The sequence below is a fragment of the Mustela nivalis genome (genome assembly GCF_964662115.1).
Source record: "Mustela nivalis genome assembly, chromosome: 8".
NCBI classification, from domain to species: Eukaryota; Metazoa; Chordata; class Mammalia; order Carnivora; family Mustelidae; genus Mustela; species Mustela nivalis.
The window spans coordinates 49,727,453-49,734,208 of record NC_139027.1 but is presented as its reverse complement, the minus strand read 5'-3'; the positions used below and the strand labels follow the sequence as shown (position 1 = coordinate 49,734,208).

The 6,756-nt window shown below is 48.5% G+C and overlaps 1 protein-coding gene across 1 annotated transcript in view; it reads left to right on the top strand.

Annotated features, from left to right (window-relative positions):
- The first annotated feature begins 4,018 nt into the window (after positions 1-4,018).
- ACTG2 (actin gamma 2, smooth muscle) overlaps positions 4,019-6,756 on the top strand; it is a 20,832-nt gene continuing 18,094 nt past the window's right edge. The window contains exon 1 of the mRNA XM_082743962.1: positions 4,019-4,115. The gene's annotated coding sequence lies outside the window, so the exon portion shown is untranslated. The remainder of the gene's footprint in view (positions 4,116-6,756) is intronic.

Sequence of the window (6,756 nt, the reverse complement as noted above, 5' to 3'; positions counted from 1 at the left end):
ACAGGTGCCCCTGAAATTTAATTTTAAAACAAGAAGATACTGGGTACATGGCTGGCTCAGTCGGTAGAGCATATGACTCTTGACCTTAGGGTCATGAGTTCTAGACCCACATTGGACATGGAGCCTCCTTAGAAAAAATAAAAAATAAAACAAGAAGGTGCTAAGTTTCTCCTTTTGAATTAGGAAAAAATTAAAAGATGGCTAATTGCCACGTGGTTCTTTTGGGCACAAGGAGAGCCAGAGAGGCTTAGTTGGACAGCTGCCCACAGAAGCAAACAACTCAAGAAGCAAACACCTATTTCTAATTTTTCTTTTTTTTAACCATTGTGTGTACCACTTTTATAATCAGAGAAAAAAAATCATATGAAAATTAGCATGTTTCCAAATGTAATAAAAAAATGTAATGGACAAAAAAAATCATTAAAAAAAATCATTGCTGCTCAGTATCTGAAGTGTGTGATGAAGGAGGTGGTCTCATACACTATTAGCAGGAGTGTGAACTTGTACAACCTTTTCAGAAGACAGTCTGGCAGTTTCCACCAATGTTTCAAATGTTCTTGCTGGATCAAACAATTCTGCTTTAAGAAAATTATCATATAGACACACACATGCACACAAAAGCACATACATAAAGTTTTATTAATTGCACCAATGTTTACTTAAGTAAAAAATTGGTAATGATCCAAGTGTCCATCAATAGGATATAGTTTATTTTTTTTTTAAGATTTTATTTATTTATTTGACAGAGAGAAATCACAAGTAGATGGAGAGGCAGGCAAAGAGAGAGAGAGGGAAGCAGTCCCCCTGCTGAGCAGAGAGCCCGATGCGGGACTCGATCCCAGGACCCTGAGATCATGACCTGAGCCGAAGGCAGCGGCTTAACCCACTGAGCCACCCAGGCGCCCTAGGATATAGTTTAAATAATTATATCTCAACTATGGAAAACTGTGCTAAGGTTTAAAAAGTTATATGAATTATATGATTTGAAAAGATATCCGAGAGTATTATTAAGAGTAAATGGCAAGTTTCAGAACAGTTGTAAAAACATATAATTCCATTTTTTATAAGTAATGTAAAAATGGTAGAAAAATCAGGAAAAAACGGGAAAGAATATGCATCATACTGTTAACAGTGGCCATCTCTGATTCAGGTCTGCGAAATTGCAGGAGATGTTTGCTTTCTAAAATACACATTTTTGGGACGCCTGGGTGGCTCAGTTCGTTAAGCCACTGCCTTCAGCTCAGGTCATGATCCCAGGGTCCTGGGATCGAGTCCCGCATCGGGCTCCTTGCTCAGTGGGGAGCCTGCTTCTCTCTTTGCCTCTGCCTGCCGCTCTGCCTATTGTGTTCTCTCTCTCTCTGACAAATAAATAAATAAATGAATAAATAAAATCTTTAAAAAAATAATGAAATACACATTTTTGTATTCTTGAGTTATTTTTTGCACTGATTTTTGAAACCGGGGTAGGGGAGTACACATCTTAAAGGTGGGTTTCCTCGTAAAAAATTGAGTACCTCTGGTACCTGGTTTAGCCTCCGTCCCCTCCATCCCTTCTTCTCTCTGTCAAAGTGAAGTCAGGCTGCACTTCCTTAAGAATTTCCTAAGAGTTTCAGTTTATTCAGATAGCTTTCCTTTCTGATCTCTGGTCTCCTTGGACCCTGAATCATGACCAAACCCCTTTGATCACAGACTCTTTATTGTTTATCAGTTAACTGTGTCAACAAGGTATGACCACCCTGGCCTCAGTGCTGAATGTTTAGAAGGAAAAAGAGCCAACCCTGACACTGTGAAGGGAAACGATGCCCCCTTTATTTTATTTTATTATTTTTAAAGGATTATATTTATTTATTTTTCAGGGAGAGAGAGAGAGCACAAGCAGGGGAACAGCTGGCAGAGGGAGAAGCAGATTCCCCACTGAGCAGGGGGCCCGATGTGAGACTCCAGCCCAGGACCCTGGGATCATGACTTGAGCCGAAGTCAGATCCTTATCCAACTGAGCCACCCAGGCATCCCATGATGCCCCCGTTTAGATTCCCGATCTGGGTGAGAAGAGACTGGCTTCCTGTCCCCACCCATGGAGGGAGACTCAGAGGAGGAGCTCGTGACCTGGGCACTAGCTCTTTGCCACCTCCGCCAGTGAGGACTGACAGCACTCAGTTCCTGCTGGACAGCTCCCACCTTGTCTGCTGCCTTGCATGCCCCCTCAGCTAGTGAGGGCTTTTGCAGGGACCTAAAACATTCAGGGAGGATTCCTATTGGGCCTGGAGTTTAGGCTTCACACTAAGCACTCAGGTCAATCACCAAAAGGTAAATATACCTCATGATGGCTACAGTGTCCGTTCCCCACGGGGATAATCACAGGTCCTCATGTAAAGCCTTCCCTAACCTACCCTCTAATCTCTCACTTTTTATTTACCCTCCTGTTATCCTCAGTTCATGAGGAACACAGACCTGCCCCAGGCCATTGTGCCAGGACACCAAAACCATGTAGAACTCCTACGCAGTGTCCCCAGAGTGGGTCCAGTTGTGCCTGTCTGGACAGCTCAAACCTGAAGGGAAATGCCATTCATATCTGGAAAAGAAATCCCATGCGTCCTGCTCACCTGCTACCCCCACACAAGCTCCTTAATCTTGGACTGAGTCACGGGTCATGGTGGGGGCTTCCCAGGACACCTTAAGCAGGTATTCGATGCATCCTTCTTCTGGTGAAGGGTAGGTATCCTGTGGACCCGTGGATCCCCGGAGTTGCTCATTCCCTCCAACTGGGTGCAGCATGAAAATGTGCATTTCTAACAGGTTATCAGGCCATGCTCATGCTGCCTTCCAGGCAGGCTGGGGACCCCATGTGGGAATTGCTGGGTTTGAAGATGGGGTAGAGTCTGGAAGGCCAGTCAGGAAGCTATGTCAGGACCAGAGCCTGAAGCAGAGTGGGGCTAATGGTGCAGAAGGGAGGCAGAGCTGAGGGGCATCTCGGAGGGGAGGGCACCAAGAAGGGAGCCCAGCTGGTTGTAGAGCATGAGGGAGGGGGAGGCGTCTAGACTGACTTGGGGTTGCTAGCCTGAAGGACCAAAGGGAAAGACTCTGAGGTAAGGAAGCCAGGAGGCACACTGGTGTTGAGGAGAGGGGACAAGAGTTCAGGTTTGGAGGGTCATCTGGGTGGGGATGTCCAAAAGGCACTAGGTAATTTCAATCTGGATTAGGCATCAGGTGTGAGGACTGTGGGAATGTGGAGCTGAGACTACGTGCCACAGAGCTGGTGGCTGATAGTGTGGGAAATGAGACCCCTGCCCGGAAAGAGTACATGAACTATGAAACGAAGAGCAAGAACCACTGCAGAACAAGCTTGTGAGTCTTGTTAGGTGTGTTAAGGCAGTTCCCTTGGTCTGTAATTCACCAAACTTGGGAACTGGCAGAGGGAATCTGGTAAGGTAAGGAAAACAATATGGGACAGTGAAGATCCAGAGGTGGCTTAAGGTGTCCAGGTTGACTCAGCCCAGCCTTTAGAAGCTTGTGTGAGGGGCAGCAGGTGAGTAGGGCCCACGGGATTTCTTTTCCAGCTATGGATGGCAAGTTCACTTCAGCTTTTCGCTGTCCTGGGCTGGTACCAGACAAGGCACAATTACACCCACTTGGGGGCACAGCGTGGCTGTCCCAGGCCGACCCCAGGGTAGGGGGGCTGCAGGCAGCAGGGCCTGAGGAGGGAGGTGTGGAGGGAGGAGGCCCACTGCCATTCTTGGTATGGTTCTTCTCTCCAGGAGCAGAGCTGCATCTGGCCTCACTCTGGGCAGCTTATAAGGCCTGGTGTGAGTTTTGTTGATGCAAGTGCAGCAAAAAAGGAACAAATCCGCCAGCACCAGAGCTGTTGCCACTGGAGTCCTTTTGCATACATTTTTCAAATGATAATTCACTCTACCCAGCCCCCTTCCCCACCCCCCCCCAGGCCGATTTATTGAAAAAACCACCTTATATGGTAATATTGTTAACACACCGTCAGCTGGCCTTTTTAGGGACTCTGTTTAAAGAAGATCCGCCTCTGGGGTTTTATATTGCTCCGGTATTTATGCCAAAGACACAGCAGCCCTCAGTCACTGGGAGAAGGACCTCTCGTCCACTCGGTGAGTACTGCACAGCCTCAGGCCAGCCCTTCCTTTCCAAGGCCGCCTGGCCCCCTGGGTGCGGGAGGCGCCTCCAGATTGGCCTGGCTTCCGTGACGCGGGCCCAGATCACACGTGAAGGCACTCTGTGGGCAGTGGTGCCTCCAAGCACGCTGCTGCCTTCCAGGAAAAGGCATTTCTGGTCACAGGGCTTCCTGGACAGCCCTTTGATCAGGTGGCGGGCAGGATATAACACCAGTGGTCTCTACTCACCCTGCTCGCCTGGGCCAGTGTAGAGCTATACGCTCGTGTCCTTTGTCATGACTCTGGATATCTGAGAGGCTGTTTTAGGGGAGCAGAGACTTTGGTGGTGGGGGGGGAACAGCTTCTTCACGGGGTTTTTAAATCAAAGCCAACAATGGTCCCAGTGTCTGTGAGATGTCTGTGTTGGGAATAGGTGTGTATTTTCTTCAGTCCCCTGTGAGTCTCACTGTCCTCTGCTCCATGCTTGGCTGAGATGAATGGAGAGTTTTCTCAATCCCTGAAGGCTCCAGGGTCACTGGGGGATGTGGGAAGTCAGGGCTGGGGCAGAGGCAAGTATCCTGTGGCATCAAGCTCTGTTAGCTCTGGCAGGAACAAATGAACAAATCTGAGAGCCATCTAATTCATTCTGAAGGCAATGAAGCCTAGAGAAGTTGAGTGTTGCCCAAAAGTCTCACAGGCAACTGTGAGACCACCCGCCAAAGCCATCATCCACTGCTCCTGTCCCCCACAAACACACACAAATATAATTAAGAGGGAAATGAGACCAGGGGCTATTTCCACTCTGGTGACCAGAGTCTGCTAACATCTGTTTAGGGTTGAAGCACCTTGGTGCAGTGGTGGAGGCCTTGGAGTCAGACTGCCCAGCTGCCCGAGTTACTGAGTGACCTCAGTTTTCTCTCTTGTACAATGGGAGTACTAGTAATAACATCTACTCAGCAGCACTGTTGTGGGGATTAAATGAGATAATATGTTTAAAGGGTGCTCAGCTCAGTACCCTCAGGGCCTGGCCCTGAGTGCTCAAACTTTAAGCACCTGGAAGGCTTGTTAAAACATGGCCTGTCCTACCCTCCAGCCCAGATTCTGATTTCAGTAGGCTGGGGTGGGGCTGGGTAATCTCCATTCCTAGTAAGTTCCCAGGTGATGCTGAGGCTGCAGGTCTGGAACCACACTTTGTACATACAGGGAGGCTGTAAGCACTTGCTTTTACTATCTGAACAAGTTTAGACTTTGAGGTTAGCCCTTAGAGTCAAAAAGAGATGGAACTTCCTCTGGTGGAGAGGGATGGGCACTGGAGAAATTGCAATGAGCAGTGGACAGGTCTGGGACAGCAAATGGGCAATATGACATCATGATGTGAGGCTAGAGTTCTTTCCTCCTTCCCTTTCTTTGCTCATTCCAGCAACATTATTGAGTACTTACTATGTGCCAGGCACTGTTCCTATTCCTTAGGGACAATGGAGAGGCTTCTGCCATCACTGGGAAAGATGAACAAACAAACATAAAGACAGCCCAAGAGGAGCCTTCACCTAGCCCAGGAGTTATCAGGGAAGGCTTCTTGGAGGAAGGGGTACCTGAGCTGGGTCCTGAAGTAGGACTAGTCTCGGTGTCAGGGAAGCATAGTCTTTGGACTATTTAAGTGTCTCAGTTCCACCGAATTTAGATGTCATGGCAGGAAGCATGGAGAACTAAGGTCAGAGGGGCAGGCAGGGCCGGATTATGAGGACTTCATATTCTAAGGGATAAACAATGGGGGCCCACAGGAGGGTGACCGCGAGAGACCTGCCCTTCGAAGGGTCTGCTCTGGCATTTGTGAGGAGACCGGACGGGGCTAGAGCCCTACCGCAGCGCACTGAGGGTCCAGAGCACCCGGCCTGCGGTGGTGCCGAGGTAGAAATAAGAACCTAAGGATTGGTTGGGAGGGAGGTGGGGGGAAGGTGGGAGGAATGGGGTGTTGGGCGTGGCCTCCAGGGGGGCGGTGCGATTCTCTGAGGCGGGATTCCAGGGCGAGGCTGGGGCTGAGCGACGAAGTAGTCGAAGTACCTGTAGGAGGAGTGAAGGTACCACGGGGTCTGCGGGGCAGGTACCCCGCAGGCAGTTGGTCCTGAGGGTCTGGAGCTCAAGAGGAGGGGTCTGGACTGGAGCGGAGCCGGGAGAGCGAGTGAGAGACCCAAGTAAAAGAACATGCCCAGATTCCTGATGATCAGAAATACTACGAAACAGAAGTCATTTTTCATTTAATTAATTGCCTGTCAACCAGGTCAAGATAGCATAAAGTTGATTAGAGACGCTGCTACAATTTTTCAGGAGTGTTTTTCGTTAAATTATTTCTCTGTGCCAAGCTCTCTAATTGTGTGGATATCTGTGTGTATGCGGATTGTTATAGGCGGCTGCTTAATGTCATTCAAAGCCCTCACTGCAAAATATTTCTCCAACTATTGTTTGAAGTCTCACCATCTTAGAGGCCTTCCTCTTAGGGCTTAAACTTTGCACTGAAGTGAAAATGTCTTTGGAAGCCAGCATAAATTATCATCCCTTCAATAATCATTGATTTGTGAAGTGGGTGGTTCAGCTCCTTCCAATATGGCAGACTTCATTCTGGGAGCAAGTTCTGATGGAG